Here is a 24170-nt window from a genome sequence, read left to right on the forward strand (position 1 = left end):
ACACAACCCTATTCTTCCACTTACATCCAGCACTATATGCATCAGTGTCTCATAGATTCATTTTATATATCACTGCTGATGTACATTGCTCATCATTTTTCATATGCAGACTGAAACCGCTAAGCCTTCATTGGTCAAAAGGATTGCAAGCTGCTGCTGATGAGGCATATGCGAGGCTGCCACCAAGTTATCATCAGCCCCACCTTACGGATGCTTATATAAGCTCAAGTCCAAGGACCAGCCGGGCCGTAACCATCCAAGGGTTCGGGTATATTTTCTTAAGCCACATATACATGCCATGATTTATTTACGATATTATCACCGGCTCTCTTCATCGCTTCTTGGAATTCGGAAACGCCAAATTAGCATGCTTATATTCATCATACACTAAATTTTGACTGTTCAGTTTGTAACATAGTGTTATGCACTCGCCTGTCAACATTTGCATTGCTCTGAACTATGCACTTTACACAACCTAATTCTTCCACTTACATTCAGCGCTACGCACCAGTAGTACCTCCCATGTTTCCTTCACCATCCCGATGCCGAGCTTGCGGGAATATGGCGGGCCCATGTACATACCCCGCATATAACACCTCCTATGGCTCTATCTACCTTTCTAATAACTCCTTCACAGAGTTACAGGTATGTATTCTCAGTGGTTTAGCATGAATTGGCATATAGTAAAGTCTTGTTTTTAGTCTTCCTGCTTCTTACATTAGTATCAATTTTCACCTGCAGACTGTACCTTGTGAACTTCGTCCAATGATTAACCAGATGTGTCCGCATGAAGGGTCTTTCACTATGCATGGCAATGGCAAATTGATGAACACCTACATGGTCTATGAGGTGTATGTCTACAAGACGCAGACCATCACATATTTGTATGGACATGATTGGAGAAAGTTTGCTTTTGACTACGGTCTGAAGAAGGATGACGAGCTGGGGATCAGAAACTCAAACGGGCAGATATACGTAACTGCTTACAGAGTTGGAGACACTTCCAAATATATAATATGTAACTTTTTGTACTCATATCCTTTGATTACTGCATTCTGAGCAGTTGTTCTAAACCATTCCCTCTGTTCTAGCTTGCTGGGTTTAACATGATCAAAGCTGCAGATCCCCTGGTGGAACATGAGCGGATGTCACAAAGGGCACCCACACCAGCACCGGCACCGGCTTCCCACTCTCCTACATCAGCACCGGTTCCTGTACCAGCACCGTTTATTGCATCTACCCAGCAGGCCCCTACATCAGCATTGGTTCCTGTAGAGGCCCCATATACTACACCTGGCCCGGCGAGGCTCTGCATCGATCGGTTCCTCTAGCTGCACCGTTTTCTTGCACCTGCCCAACATCTCCTGCATCAGCACCGGTTTCTCTAGAGGCACCGTTTATTGCACCCGCCCAGCAGTCTCTCGCATCAGCACCAGCTCGTGTACCAGCCAGGCTCCCGCACCTGCCCCAGCCGGATCACCGAGGTCTCAGCTCATTGCTGTGGCCACCCGTGTGGTGACCAGGACGCATCTGAAGGCTATGTTCGTGAGTATATGACAGCATAACTGCTCTTATCTTGATGTCTTCTCTGCTCAAAGTCTCACATGGTTCAGTCTTCAGTGCATTGGTGCCATTGACTAATTTTTGTTGGTATCTCTTGCTTTGAATCAGAAATTGCCTAAAAGTATCGCCAAGGATCTCAATGCTGGCCGAAGGGGCAAGATTTCCCTCGTCATGGAGAGTGAAGGTCTCACCGTGGAGGGACGGTACTCCGTCAGTCCCACAGATGGCCGCTTGGCTGTTACTTCCAGGTGGAAAAAGTTCATTGACGGTGCCAAACTTCGCATTGGATCGAAGTTGAAGGTCAAGATCTTTCGATGCCGCTGTGACATGCTGGTCATCAAGTTTGCGGTTGTCTAGTTCTATTGTCCCATGAGCCCTTAGCAAATGCATTTGTAGTTATACTTATATAAGGTTATCTTATCTGAACTGCTAATTAATTGTATGGGTGGTAAAACTCTGGCAAGCTTTTGCTCTTAGCAAGTATGTATGTATGATCAGCTATTATGATAACTAATGTTTGTGTTCATCTTAATTTGCATTTCCGTTTTAGAAAAAAACTTAATTTCTATTTTGGCTGACCTGTTAGAGAACTATCAGATTGAATCCACAACATGATTCAAATAGATTCATTACACCAAGCCACATGTCTTGACCTTGCTATACACTAGTTCCATTAATCAGTGCAAGAAGGCTTACCCGAGCTGCACGAACCACGGCATGATTCGAATCCACCTTAGCTATCTAGCTAGAAATACAACCTTTGCGAAAGAGGATTTGCAAGACGGGAGGCTGACATTGGGGACCCATGAGCCAGCGTCGTCCAACGTTTTAAAGGCGGCAGGAGATCGAAACAAAAAAAGCCAAAAATCAGTTGGTAAACAAAATCCAAGAAATGAAACTTTTACCTTTCTGAGAGGATGACATGCGGGACCCATGAGGCAGCAGCATCCTCAACTATTCCAAGGCGGCAGGGGATCAAAATAAAAATAGGAAATAGCCAGAAATTAATTAGGGTAAAAAATAAATCTATCAAAGGAAACCTTTATTGTTCATAGAGGATGACATGTGGGATCGACCTGCCAGCTGCGTCGTCATGGTTTCAAAGGGGGCAGTGGATCAAAAGAAAAAGGCAAATAACCAGAAATTAGGGGTAAAAAATAAATCCAACAAAGGAAACTTTTATTGTTCATAGAGAATGACATGCGGGACCCATGAGCCAGCAGCTTCCTCAACGTTTCAAAGTCGGCATGAGATTGAAAGAAAAAGGCAAGTGACCAAATATCAGGAGCCAAAAATAATCCAAGAAAAGAAATTTTATTGTACATAGAGGATGACATGCGGGTCCCATTTTGCAGCAGTGATATGTCCCCGACGTATCCATAATTTCTGTCGTTCCATGCTTGTTTTATGACAATACTTACATGTTTTGCTTGCACTTTATAATGTTTTTATGCGTTTTCCGGAACTAACCTATTAACAAGATGCCACAGTGCCAGTTCCTGTTTTCTGCTGTTTTTGGTTCCAGAAAGGCTGTTCGGGCAATATTCACGGAATTGGACGAAATCAACGCCAAACCTCCTATTTTTCCCGGAAGGCTCCAGAACACCGAAGAAGAGTCGGAGAGGGGCCAGGGGGCCACCACACCACAAGGCGGCGCGGGCCAGACCCTGGCCGCGCCGGCCTAGGGTGAGGCGCCCCCAGATGCCCCCCTGCGCCGCCTCTTCGCCTATAAAACCCCTTTCGACCTAAAAACGCAGTACCAATTGACGAAACTCCAGAAAGACTCCAGGGGCGCCGCCGCCATCGCGAAACTCCAATTCGGGGGACAGAAGTCTCTGTCCCGGCACCCTGCCGGGACGGGGAAGTGCCCCCGGAAGCCATCTCCATCAACGCCATCGCCTCCATCATGCTCCGTGAGTAGTTCCCCCATGGACTACGGGTTCTAGCAGTAGCTATGTCGGTATACTCTCCTCCATATACTTCAATACAATGATCTCATGAGCTGCCTTACATGATTGAGATTCATCTGATGTAATCGGTGTTGTGTTTGTTGGGATCCGATGGATGATACATTATGATTAGTCTATCTATAAAGTGTGTGAAGTTATTGTTGTTGCAATCTTGTTATGCTTAATGCTTGTCACTAGGGCCCGAGTGGCATGATCTTAGATTTGAGCTCTATACTTATTGCTTAGATTGTATCTACAAGTTGTATGCACATGTCACTGTCCGGAACCAAAGGCCCCGAAGTGACAGAAATCGGGACAACCGGAGGGGATGGCGGTGATGTGAGGGACACATGTTTTCACGGAGTGTTAATGCTTTGCTCCGGTACTCTATTAAAAGGAGTACCTTAATATCCAGTAGTTTCCCTTGAGGCCCGGCTGCCACCGGCTGGTAGGACAAAAGATGTTGTGCAAGTTTCTCATTGCGAGCACGTACGACTATAATTGGAAAACATGCCTACATAATTAATAATCTGGATGTTCTGTCTTAATGCTTTGATTCCTATCAATTGCCCAACTGTAATTTGTTCACCCAACACTTGTCACTTGTTATTGGAGAGTTACCACTAGTGTAGATCGCTGGGAACCCCGGTCCATCTCTCATCATTATATACTCGTTCTATATGTCATTGGAAGTAGTATCAACTATCTTCTGGTGCCATTGCTCTCATATTACTGCTACTTTCACATCACCCCTGTTACTAGTGCTTTTCCAGGTGCAGCTGAATTGACAACTCAGTTGTTAAGGCTTATAAGTATTCTTTACCTCCCCTTGTGTCGAATCAATAAATTTGGGTTATACTACCCGCGAAGACTGCTGCGATCCCCTATACTTGTGGGTTATCAAGACTGTTTTCTGGCGCCGTTGCCGGGGAGGCATAGCTCTACTCATAAGTTCACCTGGGGAGTACACTCTACCTCTCTCTCTATTTTATTTTATTTTGTTTTGCTTAGTTTACTTTTGTCTAGTTTATTTGTGCTTAGTTTATTTCTGTCTAGTATTAGTTTGCGTAGTTTACTTTTTCTTAGTTTATTTTTGTCTTGTTTTATTTGTCTCATATACCCAAAAATCCATAAAAATTTGAAAAACCGAAAAATTAAAAACTGCTGTTATGGGAGAACCAACAACCTACTTGGAGCTTATAGAATGTTATAATAATTATAGAGAATCAAGAACTGGTAAAATAATGAGTGCTATGATAGAGAAATTAAATACAATTGCTAGAATCTTGCTTAGACGCCATGATGTAAACTGTTGCTCTCAACAGGATACTAAACATCTTAAATTTCAATGTGGCTTTAGTGAGGATTTTTTTATTAAGAACTATAATCGGAATTGCTATATTCATTATGGGTTCGAAGAGGTAGAACAATTTGTCTTATTTATGGGAGCCTCCGAGATAGAATCCTTCATGGTTGAGAATTATGAAACTTGTGCTATTTGTAAGGACCTTAAAGATTATGTCTCTACTATCCTTAATTCTTGCATAGAATGCTACAGAAGGAATCCTTATATCCTTGATTATAAAGAGAGACACATTAATGCACAAGAATGCACTCACAATTTGCAGGAACCGGTGGAAGAAGAAACTGATGAACCTGAAAGCTCATTGGATGAAAAAGAGGAGGAAATTGATGAACCTGAAAGCTCATTGGATGAAAAAGAAGAGGAGAGTGATGAACAAAAGGAGGAAGAATGGACTAGCTACCCATGCCAACCTTCTAATGAGAGTAACTCTTTATCTCTTACACTATTTGATTGTCCTCCATGCTTACCGGAAGAGGTTGAATGTTATGTTCCTGTGGATTCTCTTGAAATACCACCTATGAGTAAAACGTGTGAGAATAATTATGCTACTGTTATTTATGATAATCCATGCTACTTTGATAAATCTTATGATAATGCTTTGTTTGTGCCTGATGTCGAAATGCATGGTACTAAAGAATTTTGCTTAGCAAATGTTTATGATAAAGCTCTAGATGATGGTCCTATGTTACTTGATAATATTAATTGTACTACTAATGAAAATGGGATTGGAGAGTTCTTGACTTATTCTATGAGTCCCATATCTCTTGAGATTGATCAACTACCTTGTTATATTATTGATAAAAGAAAGTTTGAAAGTTTTAATTCCACTATTCTTGAACTTGATAAAAATTATGTGTTTGGAAATCATGAAAAGTATGCTGCATGTGATAGCTATATTGTTGAGTTTGTTCATGAAGCTACTGAAAATTATTATGAGAGAGGAAAATATGGTATTAGAAATTTTCATGGTACTAATACACCTCTCTATATGCTGAAATTGTTGAAGTTACACTTGTTCTATCTTCTTATGCTTGTCACTTTGTTCTTCATGAATTTATTTGTGTACAAGACTCCTTTGCATAGGAAGCATGTTAGACTTAAATGTGTTTTGGATTTGCCTCTTGATGCTCTCTTTTGCTTCAAATACTATTTCTTGCGAGTGCATCATTAAAACTGCTGAGCCCATCTTAACGGCTATAAAGAAAGCAACTTCTTGGGAGATAACCCATGTGTTATTTTGCTGCAGTACTTTATTTTATATTTGTGTCTTGGAAGTTGTTTACTACTGTAGCAACCTCTCCTTATCTTAGTTTTGTGTTTTGTTGTGCCAAGTGAAGCCTCTAATCGAAGGTTGATACTAGATTTGGATTTCTGCGCAGAAACAGATTTCTATCTGTCACGAATCTGGGCTGTTTTCTCTGTAGAAAAATCAGAAAAATATGCCAATTTACGTGCGTGTTCCTCAGATATGTACGCAACTTTCGTTAGTTTTGAGTTTTCTGATTTGAGCAAGTCTGGTGCCTCAATAAAATTCGTCTTTACGGACTGTTCTGTTTTGACAGATTCTGCCTTTTATTTCGCATTGCCTCTTTTGCTATGTGGGATGAATTTCTTTGTTCCATTAAACTCCAGTAGCTTTGGGCAATGTCCAGAAGTGTTAAGAATGATTGTGTCACCTCTGAACATGTGAGTTTTTGATTATGCACTAACCCTCTAATGAAGTTTATGAGAAGTTTGGTGTGAAGGAAGTTTTCAAGGGTCAAGAGAGGAGGATGATATATGATCAAGAAGAGTGAAAAGTCTAAGCTTGGGGATGCCCCCGTGGTTCATCCCTGCATATTTCAAGAAGACTCAAGCGTCTAAGCTTGGGGATGCCCAAGGCATCCCCTTCTTCATCAACTTATCAGGTTCCTCCCCTGAAACTATATTTTTATTCGGTCACATCATATGTGTTTTACTTGGAGCGTCTGTTTGCTTTTATTTTCATTTTGTTTGTGTTTGAATAAATTCGGATCCTAGCAATCCTTGTTTGGGAGAGAGACACGCTCCGCTTTTTCATATGAACACTCGTGTTCTTCGTTTTACTTTTAATGTTCAATGATAAAAGTTGGAAGCTACAATACTTATCTTTATTTGGTTGGAAAAGGAAAATGCCTCATATGTCTTGAATAATTTGATACTTGGCAATTGTTTTGAGCTCTCAAGTAGATCATAAGTTTTTGCATGTAGTTTAAACCTATTAATGGAGAACTACCGTAAAGCTTGTTAAAATTGGTTTGCATAATTGATCTCTCTTAAGGTCTAGATATTTTCTGGTAAAAGTGTTTGAGCAACAAGGAAGACAATGTAGAGTATTATAATGCTTGCAATATGTTCTTATGTAAGTTTTGCTGTACCGGTTCATACTTGTGTTTGCTTCAAACAACCTTGCTAGCCTAAGCCTTGTACTGAGAGGGAATACTTCTCATGCATCCAAAATCCTTGAGCCAACCACTATGCCATTTGTGTCCACCATACCTACCTACTATGTGGTATTTTCTGCCATTCCAAAGTAAATTGCTTGAGTGCTACCTTTAAACAATTCAAAATGCTTCTCAATTTGTGTTAATATTTTATAGCTCATGAGGAAGTATGTGGTGTTTATCTTTCATTCTTGTTGGGCAACTTTCACCAATGGACTAGTGGCTTCATCCGCTTATCCAATAATTTTGCAAAAAGAGCTGGCAATGGGATTCCCAGTCCCAAATTAATTAAACTAAATAGACACTCCTCCATGGTATGTGATTGTTGGACGGCACCCGAAGGATTCGGTTAGCCATGGCTTGTGTAAGCAAAGGTTGGGGGGAGTGTCATCATAATAAAACTAAAATAAAAAGGCACTCCTTCATGGTATGAGATTGTTGGCAGGCACCCGAGGATTCGGTTAGCCATGGTTTGTGAAAGAAAGGTTGGAAGGAGTGCCACCCAAAAATAAAATAAAATGGGAGCCGCTCTTTGAAGGTTTGTCTGGCAAGGGGGGTAGAGTGCCCACTACCATTCGTTGACAACAACAAACACCTCTCAAAACTTTACTTTTGTGCTCTCTTTATGTTTTCAAAACCAAAGCTCTAGCACAAATATAGCAATCAATGCTTCCCTCTACGAAGGGCCATTCTTTTATTTTATGTTGAGTCAGTATACCTACTTCCTTCCATCTTAGAAGCAAACACTTGTGTTGACTGTGCATTGATTCTTACATACTTGCATATTTGCAATCATCATATTACTTTGTGTTGACAATTATCCATGAGATATGCATGTTGAAAGTTGAAAGCAACCGCTGAAACTTATATCTTCCTTTGTGTTGCTTCGATGCCTTTACTTTGAATTTATTGCTTTATGAGTTAACTCTTGTGCAAGACTTTTGATGCTTGTCTTGAAAGTACTCTTCATGAAAAGTTTTGCTATATGTTATCTATTTGTTAGCAACTATAGATCATTGCCTTGAGTCACTTCATTCATTTCATATGCTTTGTAATAGTATGATCAAGGTTATGTAAGTAGCATGTCACTACAGAAATTATTCTTTTTATCGTTTACCTGCTCGGGACGAGCAGGAACTAAGCTTGGGGATGCTGATACGTCCCCGACGTATCCATAATTTCTGTCGTTCCATGCTTGTTTTATGACAATACTTACATGTTTTGCTTGCACTTTATAATGTTTTTATGCGTTTTCCGGAACTAACCTATTAACAAGATGCCACAGTGCCAGTTCCTGTTTTGTGCGGGTTTTGGTTGCAGAAAGGCTGTACGGGCTATATTCACGGAATTGGACGAAATCAACGCCAAACCTCCTATTTTTCCCGGAAGGCTCCAGAACACCGAAGAAGAGTCGGAGAGGGGCCAGGGGGCCACCACACCACAAGGCGGCGCGGGCCAGACCCTGGCCGCGCCGGCCTAGGGTGAGGCGCCCCCAGATGCCCCCCTGATACGTCTCCGACGTATCGATAATTTCTTATGTTCCATGCCACATTATTGATGTTATCTACATGTTTTATGCACACTTTATGTCATATTCGTGCATTTTCTGGAACTAACCTATTAACAAGATGCCGAAGTGCCGATTGTTTTTCTGCTGTTTTTGGTTTCAGAAATCCTAGTAAGGAAATATTCTCGGAATTGGACGAAATCAAAGCCCAGGGGCCTATTTTTCCACGAAGCTTCCAGAAGTCCGAAGACGAAACGAAGAGGGGCCACGAGGCAGCCAGAGCATAGGGCGGCGCGGCCCCTGCCCTGGCCGCGTGGCCCTATGGTCTGGGCCCCCCGTGCCGCCTCTTGACCTACCCTTCCGCTTACTTAAAGCCTCCGTGACGAAACCCCCAGTACCGAGAGCCACGATACGGAAAACCTTCCAGAGACGCCGCCAACGCCGATCCCATCTCGGGGGATCCAGGAGATCGCCTCCGGCACCCTGCCGGAGAGGGGAATCATCTCCCGGAGGACTCTACGCCGCCATGGTCGCCTCCGGTGTGATGTGTGAGTAGTCTACCCCTGGACTATGGGTCCATAGCAGTAGCTAGATGGTTGTCTTCTCCCCATTGTGCTATCATTGTCGGATCTTGTGAGCTGCCTAACATGATCAAGATCATCTATCTGTAATTCTATATGTTGCGTTTGTTGGGATCCGATGAATAGAGAATACTTGTTATGTTGATTATCAAAGTTATATCTACGTGTTGTTTATGATCTTGCATGCTTTCCGTTGCTAGTAGATGCTCTGGCCAAGTAGATGCTTGTAACTCCAAGAGGGAGTACTTATGCTCGATAGTGGGTTCATGCTCGCATTGACACCGGGACGATGACAGAAAGTTCTAAGGTTGTGTTGTGATGTTGCCACTAGGGATAAAACATTGATGCTATGTCTAAGGATGTAGTTGTTGATTACATTACGCATCATACTTAATGCAATTATGCATTGCTTTGCAACTTAATACTGGAGGGGGTTCGGATGATAACCTGAAGGTGGACTTTTTAGGCATAGATGCAGTTGGATGGCGGTCTATGTACTTTGTCGTAATGCCCAATTAAATCTCACTATACTCATCATGATATGTATGTGCATGGTCATGCTCTCTTTATTTGTCAATTGCCCAACTGTAATTTGTTCACCCAACATGCTGTTCGTCTTATGGGAGAGACACCTCTAGTGAACTGTGGACCCCGGTCCAATTCTCTTTACTGAAATACAATCTACTGCAATACTTGTTCTACTGTTTTCTGCAAACAATCATCTTCCACACAATACGGTTAATCCTTTGTTACAGCAAGCCGGTGAGATTGACAACCTCACTGTTTCGTTGGGGCAAAGTACTTTGGTTGTGTTGTGCAGGTTCCACGTTGGCGCCGGAATCCCTGGTGTTGCGCCGCACTACATCCCGCCGCCATCAACCTTCGACGTGCTTCTTGACTCCTACTGGTTCGATAAACCTTGGTTTCTTACTGAGGGAAACTTGCTGCTGTACGCATCACACCTTCCACTTGGGGTTCCCAACGAGCGTGTGCTTTACGCGTCATCAAGCTAAATTTCTGGCGCCGTTGCCGGGGAGATCAAGACACGCTGCAAGGGGAGTCTCCACTTCTCAATCTCTTTACTTTGTTTTTATCTTGCTTAGTTTTATTTACTACTTTGTTTGCTGCACTAAATCAAAATACAAAAAAATTAGTTGCTAGTTTTACTTTATTTGCTATCTTGTTTGCTATATCAAAAACACAAAAAAAATAGTTTACTTGCATTTACTTTATCTAGTTTGTTTTATTTACTGTTGCTAAAATGGCCAACGCTGAAAATACTAAGTTGTGTGACTTCACAACCACAAATAATAATGATTTCTTATGCACACCTATTGCTCCACCTGCTACTACAAGAGAATTCTTTGAAATTAAACCTCGCTTTCTTGAATCTTGTTATGCGAGAGCAATTTTCTGTGTTAGTTCTGATGATGCTGCTGCCCATCTTAATAATTTTGTTGAACTATGTGAAATGCAAAAATATAAAGATGTAGATGGTGATATTATTAAACTAAAATTGTTCCCTTTCTCATTAAGAGGAAGAGCTAAAGATTGGTTGCTATCTCTGCCTAAGAATAGTATTGATTCATGGACTAAATGCAAGGATGCTTTTATTGGTAGATATTATCCCCCTGCTAAAATTATATCTTTGAGGAGTAGCATAATGAATTTTAAACAATTAGATACTGAACATGTTGCTCAAGCTTGGGAAAGAATGAAATCTCTGGTTAAAAATTGCCCAACCCATGGACTGACTACTTGGATGATCATCCAAACCTTCTATGCAGGACTAAATTTTTCTTCACAGAATTTATTGGATTCAGCTGCTGGAGGTACCTTTATGTCCATCACTCTTGGTGAAGCAACAAAGCTTCTTGATAATATGATGAACAACTACTCTGAATGGCACACGGAAAGAGCTCCACAAGGTAAGAAGGTAAATTCTGTCGAAGAAACCTCTTCCTTGAGTGATAAGATTGATGCTATTATGTCTATGCTTGTGAATGATAGGACTAATATTGATCCTAATAATGTTCCATTAGCTTCATTGGTTGCACAAGAAGAACATGTTGATGTAAACTTCATTAAAAATAATAATTTCAACAACAATGCTTACCGGAACAATTCTAGTAACAACTATAGGCCATATCCTTATAATAATGGCAACGGCTATGGTAATTCTTATGGGAATTCTTACAACAATAATAGGAGTTCACCCCTGGACTTGAAGCCATGCTTAAAGAATTTATTAGTACACAAACTGCTTTTAACAAATCTGTTGAAGAAAAGCTTGGGAAAATTGATATACTTGCTTCTAAAGTCGATAGTCTTGCTGCTGATGTTGATCTTTTGAAATCAAAAGTTTTGCCTAATGAGAATCATCATAATAAAATTGTTACTACAGCAAATGCCATTCAAGTTAGAATTAATGAGAATATAAGATTAATGGCTGAACTGCGTGCTAGGTGGGATAGAGAAGAAAATGAAAAACTAGCTAAAGAGAAGAATGTAGCTAAAGTTTGGACTATTACCACCACTAGTAATGTTAATGCTACACATGTTGCTGCACCTCCTACTAATACTAATAAAAGAATTGGTGTTAGCAAAGTTTCCACTTCTAATGCAAAGCGCGAGAAACTGTCTGAAACTGCTAAAACTGCTGAAACTGCCTGTGATAAAGCTGCTGAAATTTTTTCCAACATTGGGGATGATGATCCCATTGCTTTAGATTATAATGGTTTGAATTTTGATGATTGCCACATCTCTGAAGTTATAAAGTTCTTGCAAAAACTTGCTAAAAGTCCTAATGCTAGTGCTATAAATTTGGCTTTCACGCATCATATTACAAATGCTCTCATAAAAGCTAGAGAAGAGAAACTAGAGCGCGAAGCCTCTATTCCTAAAAAGCTAGAGGATGGTTGGGAGCCCATCATTAAGATGAAGGTTAAAGATTTTGATTGTAATGCTTTATGTGATCTTGGTGCAAGTATTTCTGTTATGCCTAAGAAAATTTATAATATGCTTGACTTGCCACCATTGAAAAATTGTTATTTGGATGTTAATCTTGCTGATCATTCTACAAAGAAACCTTTGGGGAAAGTTGATAATGTTCGCATTACCGTTAACAATAACCTTGTCCCCGTTGATTTTGTTGTCTTGGATATTGAATGCAATGCATCTTGTCCCATTATATTGGGAAGACCTTTTCTTCGAACTGTTGGTGCTATCATTGATATGAAGGAAGGTAATATAAAATATCAATTTCCTCTCAAGAAAGGTATGGAACACTTCCCTAGAAAGAGAATGAAGTTACCTTTTGATTCTATTATGAGAACAAATTATGATGTTGACACTTCGTCTCTTGATAATACTTGATACACACTTTCTGCGCCTAGCTGAAAGGCGTTAAAGAAAAGCGCTTATGGGAGACAACCCATGTTTTTACCTACAGTACTTTGTTTTTATTTTGTGTCTTGGAAGTTGTTTACTACTGTAGCAACCTATCCTTATCTTAGTTTAGTGTTTTGTTGTTCCAAGTTAAGCCGTTGATAGAAAAGTAAGTACTAGATTTGGATTACTGCGCAGTTCCAGATTTCTTTGCTGTCACGAATCTGGGTCCACCTCCCTGTAGGTAACTCAGACAATTATGCCAATTTACGTGAGTGATCCTCAGATATATACGCAACTTTCATTCAATTTGAGCATTTTCATTTGAGCAAGTCTGGTGCCATTTTAAAATTCGTCAATACGAACTGTTCTGTTTTGACAGATTCTGCCTTTTATTTCGCATTGCCTCTTTTGCTATGTTGGATGAATTTCTTTGATCCACTAATGTCCAGTAGCATTATGCAATGTCCAGAAGTGTTAAGAATGATTGTGTCACCTCTGAATATGTTAATTTTTATTGTGCACTAACCCTCTAATGAGTTGTTTCGAGTTTGGTGTGGAGGAAGTTTTCAAGGATCAAGAGAGGAGTATGATGCAACATGATCAAGGAGAGTGAAAGCTCTAAGCTTGGGGCTGCCCCGGTGGTTCACCCCTGCATATATCAAGAAGACTCAAGCGTCTAAGCTTGGGGATGCCCAAGGCATCCCCTTCTTCATCGACAACATTATCAGGTTCCTCCCCTGAAACTATATTTTTATTCCATCACATCTTATATACTTTTTCTTGGAGCGTCGGTTTGTTTTTGTTTTTTGTTTTGTTTGAATAAAATGGATCCTAGCATTCACTTTATGGGAGAGAGACACGCTCCGCTGTAGCATATGGACAAGTATGTCCTTGGTTTCTACTCATAGTATTCATGGCGAAGTTTCTCCTTCGTTAAATTGTTATATGGTTGGAATTGGAAAATGATACATGTAGTAATTGCTATAAATGTCTTGGGTAATGTGATACTTGGCAATTGTTGTGCTCATGATTAAGCTCTTGCATCATATGCTTTGCACCCATTAATGAAGAAATACATAGAGCATGCTAAAATTTGGTTTGCATATTTGGTTTCTCTAAGGTCTAGATAATTTCTAGTATTGAGTTTGAACAACAAGGAAGACGGTGTAGAGTCTTATAATGTTTTCAATATGTCTTTTATGTGAGTTTTGCTGCACCGATTCATCCTTGTGTTTGTTTCAAATAAGCCTTGCTAGCCTAAACCTTGTATCGAGAGGGAATACTTCTCATGCATCCAAAATACTTGAGCCAACCACTATGCCATTTGTGTCCACCATACCTACCTACTACATGGTATTTTCCGCCATTCCAAAGTAAATTGCTTGAGTGCTACCTTTAAAATTCCATCATTCACCTTTGCAATATATAGCTCATGGGACAAATAGCTTAAAAACTATTGTGGTATTGAATATGTAATTATGCACTTTATCTCTTATTAAGTTGCTTGTTGTGCGATAACCATGTTCACTGGGGACGCCATCAACTATTCATTCTTGAATTTCATGTGAGTTGCTATGCATGTCCGTCTTGTCTGAAGTAAGAGAGATCTACCACCTTATGGTTAAGCATGCATATTGTTAGAGAAGAACATTGGGCCGCTAACTAAAGCCATGATCCATGGTGGAAGTTTCAGTTTTGGACATATATCCTCAATCTCAAATGAGAAAATTATTAATTGTTGTTACATGCTTATGCATAAAAGAGGAGTCCATTATCTGTTGTCTATGTTGTCCCGGTATGGATGTCTAAGTTGAAGAATAATCAATAGCGAGAAATCCAATGCGAGCTTTCTCCTTAGACCTTTGTACAAAGGCGGCATAGAGGTACCCCTTTGTGACACTTGGTAAAAACATGTGCATTGTGATGATCCGGTAGTCCAAGCTAATTAGGACAAGGTGCGGGCACTATTAGTATACTATGCATGAGGCTTGCAACTTATAAGATATAATTTACATGATGCATATGCTTTATTACTACCGTTGACAAAATTGTTTCATGTTTTCAAAATCAAAGCTCTAGCACAAATATAGCAATCGATGCTTTTCCTCTATGGAGGACCATTCTTTTACTTTCAATGTTGAGTCAGTTCACCTATTTCTCTCCACCTCAAGAAGCAAACACTTGTGTGAACTGTGCATTGATTCCTACATATTTGCCTATTGCACTTATTATATTACTCTATGTTGACAATATCCATGAGATATACATGTTACAAGTTGAAAGCAACCGCTGAAACTTAATCTTCTTTTGTGTTGCTTCAATGCCTTTACTTTGAATTATTGCTTTATGAGTTAACTCTTATGCAAGACTTATTGATGCTTGTCTTGAAGTGCTATTCATGAAAAGTCTTTGCTTTATGATTCACTTGTTTACTCATGTCATATACATTGTTTTGATCGCTGCATTCACTACATATGCTTTACAAATAGTATGATCAAGATTATGATGGCATGTCACTCCAGAAATTATCTGTGTTATCATTTTACCTGCTCGGGACGAGCAGAACTAAGCTTGGGGATGCTGATACGTCTCCGACGTATCGATAATTTCTTATGTTCCATGCCACATTATTGATGTTATCTACATGTTTTATGCACACTTTATGTCATATTCGTGCATTTTCTGGAACTAACCTATTAACAAGATGCCGAAGTGCCCGATTCTGTTTTTCTGCTGTTTTTGGTTTCAGAAATCCTAGTAAGGAAATATTCTCGGAATTGGACGAAATCAAAGCCCAGGGGCCTATTTTTCCACGAAGCTTCCAGAAGTCCGAAGACGAAACGAAGAGGGGCCACGAGGCAGCCAGAGCATAGGGCGGCGCGGCCCCTGCCCTGGCCGCGCGGCCCTATGGTCTGGGCCCCCCGTGCCGCCTCTTGACCTACCCTTCCGCTTACTTAAAGCCTCCGTGACGAAACCCCCAGTACCGAGAGCCACGATACGGAAAACCTTCCAGAGACGCCGCCAACGCCGATCCCATCTCGGGGGATCCAGGAGATCGCCTCCGGCACCCTGCCGGAGAGGGGAATCATCTCCCGGAGGACTCTACGCCGCCATGGTCGCCTCCGGTGTGATGTGTGAGTAGTCTACCCCTGGACTATGGGTCCATAGCAGTAGCTAGATGGTTGTCTTCTCCCCATTGTGCTATCATTGTCGGATCTTGTGAGCTGCCTAACATGATCAAGATCATCTATCTGTAATTCTATATGTTGCGTTTGTTGGGATCCGATGAATAGAGAATACTTGTTATGTTGATTATCAAAGTTATATCTACGTGTTGTTTATGACCTTGCATGCTTTCCGTTGCTAGTAGATGCTCTGGCCAAGTAGATGCTTGTAACTCCAAGAGGGAGTACTTATGCTCGATAGTGGGTTCATGCCTGCATTGACACCTGGGACAGTGACAGAAAGTTCTAAGGTTGTGTTGTGTTGTTGCCACTAGGGATAAAACATTGATGCTATGTCTAAGGATGTAGTTGTTGATTACATTACGCACCATACTTAATGCAATTGTCTGTTGCTTTGCAACTTAATACTGGAGGGGGTTCGGATGATAACATGTGGACTTTTTAGGCATAGATGCAGTTGGATGGCGGTCTATGTACTTTGTCGTAATGCCCAATTAAATCTCACTATACTCATCATGATATGTATGTGCATGGTCATGCTCTCTTTATTTGTCAATTGCCCAACTGTAATTTGTTCACCCAACATGCTGTTCGTCTTATGGGAGAGACACCTCTAGTGAACTGTGGACCCCGATCCAATTCTCTTTACTGAAATACAATCTACTGCAATACTTGTTCTACTGTTTTCTGCAAACAATCATCTTCCACACAATACGGTTAATCCTTTGTTACAGCAAGCCGGTGAGATTGACAACCTCACTGTTTCGTTGGGGCAAAGTACTTTGGTTGTGTTGTGCAGGTTCCACGTTGGCGCCGGAATCCCTGGTGTTGCGCCGCACTACATCCCGCCGCCATCAACCTTCGACGTGCTTCTTGACTCCTACTGGTTCGATAAACCTTGGTTTCTTACTGAGGGAAACTTGCTGCTGTACGCATCACACCTTCCACTTGGGGTTCCCAACGAGCGTGTGCTTTACGCGTCATCACCCCCTGCGCCGCCTCTTCGCCTATAAAACCCCTTTCGACCTAAAAACGCAGTACCAATTGACGAAACTCCAGAAAGACTCCAGGGGCGCCGCCGCCATCGCGAAACTCCAATTCGGGGGACAGAAGTCTCTGTCCCGGCACCCTGCCGGGACGGGGAAGTGCCCCCGGAAGCCATCTCCATCAACGTCATCGCCTCCATCATGCTCCGTGAGTAGTTCCCCCATGGACTACGGGTTCTAGCAGTAGCTATGTCGGTATACTCTCCTCCATGTACTTCAATACAATGATCTCATGAGCTGCCTTACATGATTGAGATTCATCTGATGTAATCGGTGTTGTGTTTGTTGGGATCCGATGGATGATACATTATGATTAGTCTATCTATAAAGTTTGTGAAGTTATTGTTGCTGCAATCTTGTTATGCTTAATGCTTGTCACTAGGGCCCGAGTGGCATGATCTTAGATTTGAGCTCTATACTTATTGCTTAGATTGTATCTACAAGTTGTATGCACATGTCACTGTCCGGAACCAAAGGCCCCGAAGTGACAGAAATCGGGACAACCGGAGGGGATGGCGGTGATGTGAGGGACACATGTTTTCACGGAGTGTTAATGCTTTGCTCCGGTACTCTATTAAAAGGAGTACCTTAATATCCAGTAGTTTCCCTTGAGGCCCGGCTGCCACCGGCTGGTAGGACAAAAGATGTTGTGCAAGTTTCTCATTGCGAGCACGTACGACTATAATTGGAAAACATGCCTACATAATTAATAATCTGGATGTTCTGTCTTAATGCTTTGATTCCTATCAATTGCCCAACTGTAATTTGTTCACCCAACACTTGTCACTTGTTATTGGAGAGTTACCACTAGTGTAGATCGCTGGGAACCCCGGTCCATCTCTCATCATTATATACTCGTTCTATATGTCATTGGAAGTAGTATCAACTATCTTCTGGTGCCATTGCTCTCATATTACTGCTACTTTCACATCACCCCTGTTACTAGTGCTTTTCCAGGTGCAGCTGAATTGACAACTCAGTTGTTAAGGCTTATAAGTATTCTTTACCTCCCCTTGTGTAGAATCAATAAATTTGGGTTATACTACCCGCGAAGACTGCTGCGATCCCCTATACTTGTGGGTTATCAAGCAGCGGTCTCAACATTTCCAAGGCGGCACAGGACCAAAATAAAAATGAAGTAGCCAGAAATCAGGGGGTGAAAAAAATCCAAGAAAAGAAAGATTTCAATTGGGCTGCATCTGGACATCTGGGCCTTCGAACTATCCTACTAGGCCTTTTGACTCGTACAATTTCAGCCCACTCCAAAACAGGAAAGTTCGGATTTTTCTAAAAAAACAGGAAAGTCCTATGCTTCGCAAAAACACAAAACAAGGAGATTCAAAATATAAGTTTGTTTATGTAAAAATAAAGATTTAATTTATCCGTTTGCAATAGCTCAGAGCGAAATACAATGTTTATTGTCTACAAAATAATCAAGATATCACATGTTTCTTGTACGGGGAGGCTGACATCGGGGACCCATGAGCCAGCAGCGTCGTCAACGTTTTAAAGGCAGCAGGGGATGGAAAGAAAAAATAAACCACAAATCTGTTGGTAAAAAATACAAGAAAAGAAACATTTTCGTTCTGAGAGGATGACATGCGGGACCCATGAGGCAGCAGCATCCTCAGCGTTTATTGTTCATAGAGGTTGACATGTGGGACCCGTGAGCCAGCAGCGCCCTGAACGTTTTAAAGGCTGCAGGAGATCGAAAGAAAAAATAAGCCAAAAATCGTTTGGTCAACAAAATCCAAGAAAAGAAACATTTACCGTTCTGAGAGGATGACATGCGGGACCCATGAGGCAGCAGCATCCTCAACGATTCCAAGGCGGCAGGGGATCAAAGGAAAAAAGGAAATATCCCGAAATTAATTAGGGGTTCAAAATAAATCCATCAAAGGAAACTTTTATTGTTCACAGAGGATGACATGTGGGACCGACCTGCCAGCTGCGTCGTCATCGTTTCAAAGGGGGCAGGAGATCAAAAGAAAAAGGCAAATAGCCAGAAATTAGGGGTCAAAAAAACTCCAAGAAAGGAAACTTTTATTGTTCGTAGAGGATGACATGCGGGACCCATGAGCCAGCAGCTTACTCAACGTTTCAAAGGCGGCATGAGATCGAAAGAAAAAGGCAAGTGACAAAATATCAGGAGCCAAAGAGAATCCAAGAAAAAAACTTTATTGTACATAGAGGATGACATGCGGGTCCCAATTAGCAGCAGCGGTCTCAACGTTTCAAATGCGGCTTGAGATCAAAAGAAAAAGAAAGTTGATTGTACATAGAGGATGACATGCGGGTCCCATGAGTCAGCAGCTTACTCAACGTTTCCAAGGCGGCAGGGGATCAAAAGAAAAAGGAAATAGCCAAAAATCAGAGGGTGAAAAAAACCCAAGAAAATAAACTTTTATAGCACATAGAGGATGACATGCGGGTCCCATGAGCCAGCAGGTTCCTCAACGTTTCAAACGTGGCATGAGATCGAAAGAAAAAGGCAAGTGACCAAATATCAGGAGCCAAAAATAATTCAAGAAAAGAAACTTGATTGTACATAGAGGATGACATGCGGGTCCCATTTAGCAGCAGCGGTATCACCGTTTGAGAGGCTGCACGGGATCGAAAGAAAAAGGCAAGTGACCAAATATCAGGAGCCAAAAATAATCCAAGAAAAGAAATTTTATTGTACATAGAGGATGACATGCGGGTCCCATGAGCCTGCAGGGTCCTCAACGTGGCATGAGATCGAAAGAAAAATGCAAGTGACCAAATATCAGGAGCCAAAAATAATTCAAGAAAAGAAACTTGATTGTACATAGAGGATGACATGCGGGTCCCATTTAGCAGCAGCGGTATCACCGTTTGAGAGGCTGCACGGGATCGAAAGAAAAAGGCAAGTGACCAAATATGAGGTTCCAAAAAAAATCCTAGAAAAGAAAGTTTTATAGTACATAGAGGATGACATGCGGGTCCCATTTAGCAGCAGCGGTCTCACCGTTTGAGAGGCGGCAGGGGATCGAAAGAAAAAGGTAAGTGACCAAATATGAGGTGCCAAAAAATCCAAGAAAAGAAAGTTTTATAGTACATAGAGGATGACATGCGGGTCCCATTTAGCAGCAGCGGTATCACCGTTTGAGAGGCGGCAGGGGATCGAAAGAAAAAGGCAAGTGACCAAATTTGAGGTGCCAAAAAAAACTCCAAGAAAATAAAAGTTGATTGCTCATAGAGGATGACATGCGGGTCCCAATTAGCAGCAGCGGTGTCAACGTTTCCAAGGCGGCAAGGGATCAAAAGAAAAAGGAAGTAGCCAGAAATCAGGGGGTCAAAAAAAATCCAAGAATAGAAAGAATTTTGGTTCATAGAGGATGACATGCGGGACCCATGATCCTGCATCGTAAACGGCTCGATCGGAGAGCGTTGAACGAGATGGCGCGATCGAGAAAAAAAACAATGCCAGAGAGGCTGCCATCTGGGCCCTACATCCCTCGGCGGTGCGGATTTGCGTTGACTCGGCCGGCGAACCCGAGAATTCGAGATGCACCATGTCCCGGGCCACCATACGCAACGTTTTGGCCGGTTTCGTCGGGCTAGGTGGCCTCAAAAACGAGAAAAAAAACGTTTTGACATGCACAACGGACAGACCCAAAATCGTCGGCCATGGTACACCAGCAACCACGGCGCGACTTCAACTTCGTCGGCCATGGCAACTTTTCTTGTAGTGAGAGTAGAAAGGCTGGAATTTGAAGTCGTGGATTTCCCATCACAATACCACGCTTTGTTGGGATGACCAGCATATGCTAGGTTTATGGCGGTACCACATTACACGTACCTGTTGTGGAGGATGCCTGGACCTAAGGGACCAATCACAGTCAAAGGAAGCTTCGCGCTAGCCGATAAGTGTGATAAGGATTTTCATCGACTATCAGAAACCTTCGGGATGCAAGCAGAGTACATGGCGTCAAGGCTCACGACTGATTATGATGTGCTGCCAGATGTAGGAAGGCCCAACAAAGAATCAACCTTTAACACTGAGAAAAATTCTAAGGAGGTGCAGATTTACCCGACAGATCCAAAAAAGACGACGTCCATTGCGACAGACATGGACCTCGCATAGGAAAGCGCGCTCGTCAAGTTCCTCCGTGAGCACTGGAAAATCTTTGCATGGTGCCCAGCTGACATGCCAGGAGTACCCAGGGAACTTGCCAATCACCACCTAAACTTGGATCCGTTAGCGAGACCAATAAAACAACCTTTGCGGCGTTTTTTGGAGCCAAACCGCAAAGCTATGCTATCAGAAATTGATCGACTGAGAGAAGCTGGTTTCATCAAGGAGCTGCATACAGAGGCCACGTGGGTCGCAAACCCAGTATTGGTCCCGAAGAAAAACACTACAGTCCTTCGCATGTGTGTCGACTTTACGTGTCTCAACAAACACTGTCCAAAGGATCACTTTCCCCTCCCGAGGATCGATCAAATTATCGACTCCACGGCAGGATGTGAACGTCTTTCCTTCCTGGATGCATATTCTGGTTATAACCAGATCAGATTGAAAGAAGAGGACAATGTCAAAACAGCGTTCATCACACCCTATGGCGTGTTTTGCTATAGAACAATGTCTTTTGGTGTGAAAAACGCGGGAGCAACGTACTAGAGGATGATGCAGAAGTGTCTAGCAACACAGATCGGGAAAAACGTACAAGTCTACATTGACGATGTCGTGATAACTTCAAAAAAGGGGACAACGCTAATTGAGGACCTGAAGAAAACTTTCGACAACCTCGACAAATTTTGCCTCAAGTTGAACCCAACAAAGTGTTCTTTCGGCGTCCCTGCAGGAGAACTTCTTGGGTTCCTAGTTTCAGCGAGAGGGATTGAAGCTAATCCCGAAAAAATCCAAGCTATCGTAACAATGAGAAAGCCAACAAAGATGAAAGAAATACAGCAGCTAACTGGGCGAGTAGCAGCTTTAAGCAGATTTGTCGCCAGGCTAGGAGAAAAGGCGTTACCGTTCTACGCTTTAATCAAGCAAGGGGAGAAATTCCAGTGGAACGAAGAGGCAGATAGAGCCTTCGAGGATTTAAAGCGCACAATTTCGACACCACCAATCTTGGTGGCGCCGAAAGAGAAGGAGCCTCTCCTGTTATATATTGCGGCCACACCTCAGGTGGTCAGCACGGCGCTAGTCATCGAAAGAAAAGAAGAAGGAAAACTCCATGGAGTGCAAAGGCCGGTATATTTCATCAGTGAAGTTTTATCGCCTTCCAAACAGCGGTACCCGCAGTACAGGAAGTTAGCATATGGAGTGTTCACAATAGTAAGGAAATTGCGCCACTATTTTTTGGCACACCCGATAATAGTGGTCAATGAAGCACCTCTATCAAATATACTGAACAATCCAGAAGCTACAGGACGTGTCTCCCTTTGGGGAATAGAACTTTCTCCTCGGGACATCACGTATGAAAAAAGAAAAGCAATAAGATCGCAAATTCTGCCAGATTTCATCGCAGAGTGGATGGAGATGCAAAATACAGGACCCCCAGATTTATCGAGAACTGAATTTTGACGGGTCCAAAAGGGTAGAAGGAGCTGGTGCAGGTGTGATACTTATATCACCTGAAGGCGACAAACTGAAGTATGTCCTACGGATTATGTTCCCAAACGCATCTAACAATGAAGCAGAATATGAAGCTCTCATACATGGGATGAAGATGGCAAAAGCTTGTGGTGCAACCCGATTAAAAATCTTTGGCGACTCACAGTTGGTAGCTCAACAGGTCATGAACCAATGTGATGCAGTCAATGACAGCATGGTTGCATACAAGGAAGTGTACAACGAGCTCGAGAAGTTATTTGATGGATGCGAAGTAAATCACATTAGCAGGCTGAGCAATGATGAAGCCGATGTTCTCGCAAACATCGGGTCGCAGTGCCTTGCAAATTCCGCCAGGAGTGTTTTGGGAAGAAATAACCGAGAGATCCACCAAACCAAAGAAGGCGCAGAAGAAGGAAAAAAGGAGGAGAAAACTTCGACGGCTCTCAAGGAAGCACCAGGAGAAGAAGAGGACCAGGAGCTGGTGATGATGGTGGAGGTCCCATGGATGCAAGCGTACATATCATATATCCTAAGGAAAGAAATACCCGATGATCTAGTTGAAGCAAGGCGAGTTATTCGACGATCCAAGGCCTTTACAGTGGTCAAAGGGGAGTGATGTCTACTTCCCCCTCCTTTTCCTGTAGACAGTGTTGGGCCTCCAAGAGCAGAGGTTTGTAGAACAGCAGCAAGTTTTCCCTTAAGTGGATCACCCAAGGTTTATCGAACTCAGGGAGGAAGAGGTCAAAGATATCCCTCTCATGCAACCCTGCAACCACGAAGCAAGAAGTCTCTTGTGTCCCCAACACACCAAATAGGTGCACTAGTTCGGCGAAGAGATAGTGAAATACAGGTGGTATGAATAAATAGTAGTAGCAACGGTGCGAGAAAAATAGCTTGCTGGCGTGTAGTTGATGGTGGTAGTATTGCAGCAGTAGTAACACAATGAAACAGTAAACAAGCAGTAGTAACGCAGTATTTAGGAACAAGGCCTAGGGATTACACTTTCACTAGTGGACACTCTCAACATTGATCACATAACAGAATAGATAAATGCATACTCTACACTATTGTTGGATGATGAACACCATTGCGTAGGATTACACGAACCCTCAATGCCGGAGTTAACAAGCTCTACAATTAAATGTTCATATTTAAGTAACCTTTGAGTGTAAGATAGATCAAAAGACTAAACCAAGTACTAACATAGCATGCACACTGTCACCTTCATGCATATGTAGGAGGCATAGATCACATCAATACTATCATAGCAATAGTTAACTTCGCAATCTACAAGAGATCATGATCATAGCATAAACCAAGTACTAACACGGATGCACACACTGTCACCATTACATCGTGCAGGAGGAATAGAACTACTTTAATAACATTGCTAGAGTAGCACATAGATAAATTGTGATACAAACACATTGCAATCATAAAGAGATATAAATAAGCACTTCACTATGCCATTCAACAGTGAATAAGTATTCTGTGAAATATAGCCTAAGAGACCCACACGGTGCACACACTGTCA

This window comes from Lolium perenne, chromosome 4 (genome assembly GCF_019359855.2).
Source record: "Lolium perenne isolate Kyuss_39 chromosome 4, Kyuss_2.0, whole genome shotgun sequence".
Taxonomy (NCBI): domain Eukaryota; kingdom Viridiplantae; phylum Streptophyta; class Magnoliopsida; order Poales; family Poaceae; genus Lolium; species Lolium perenne.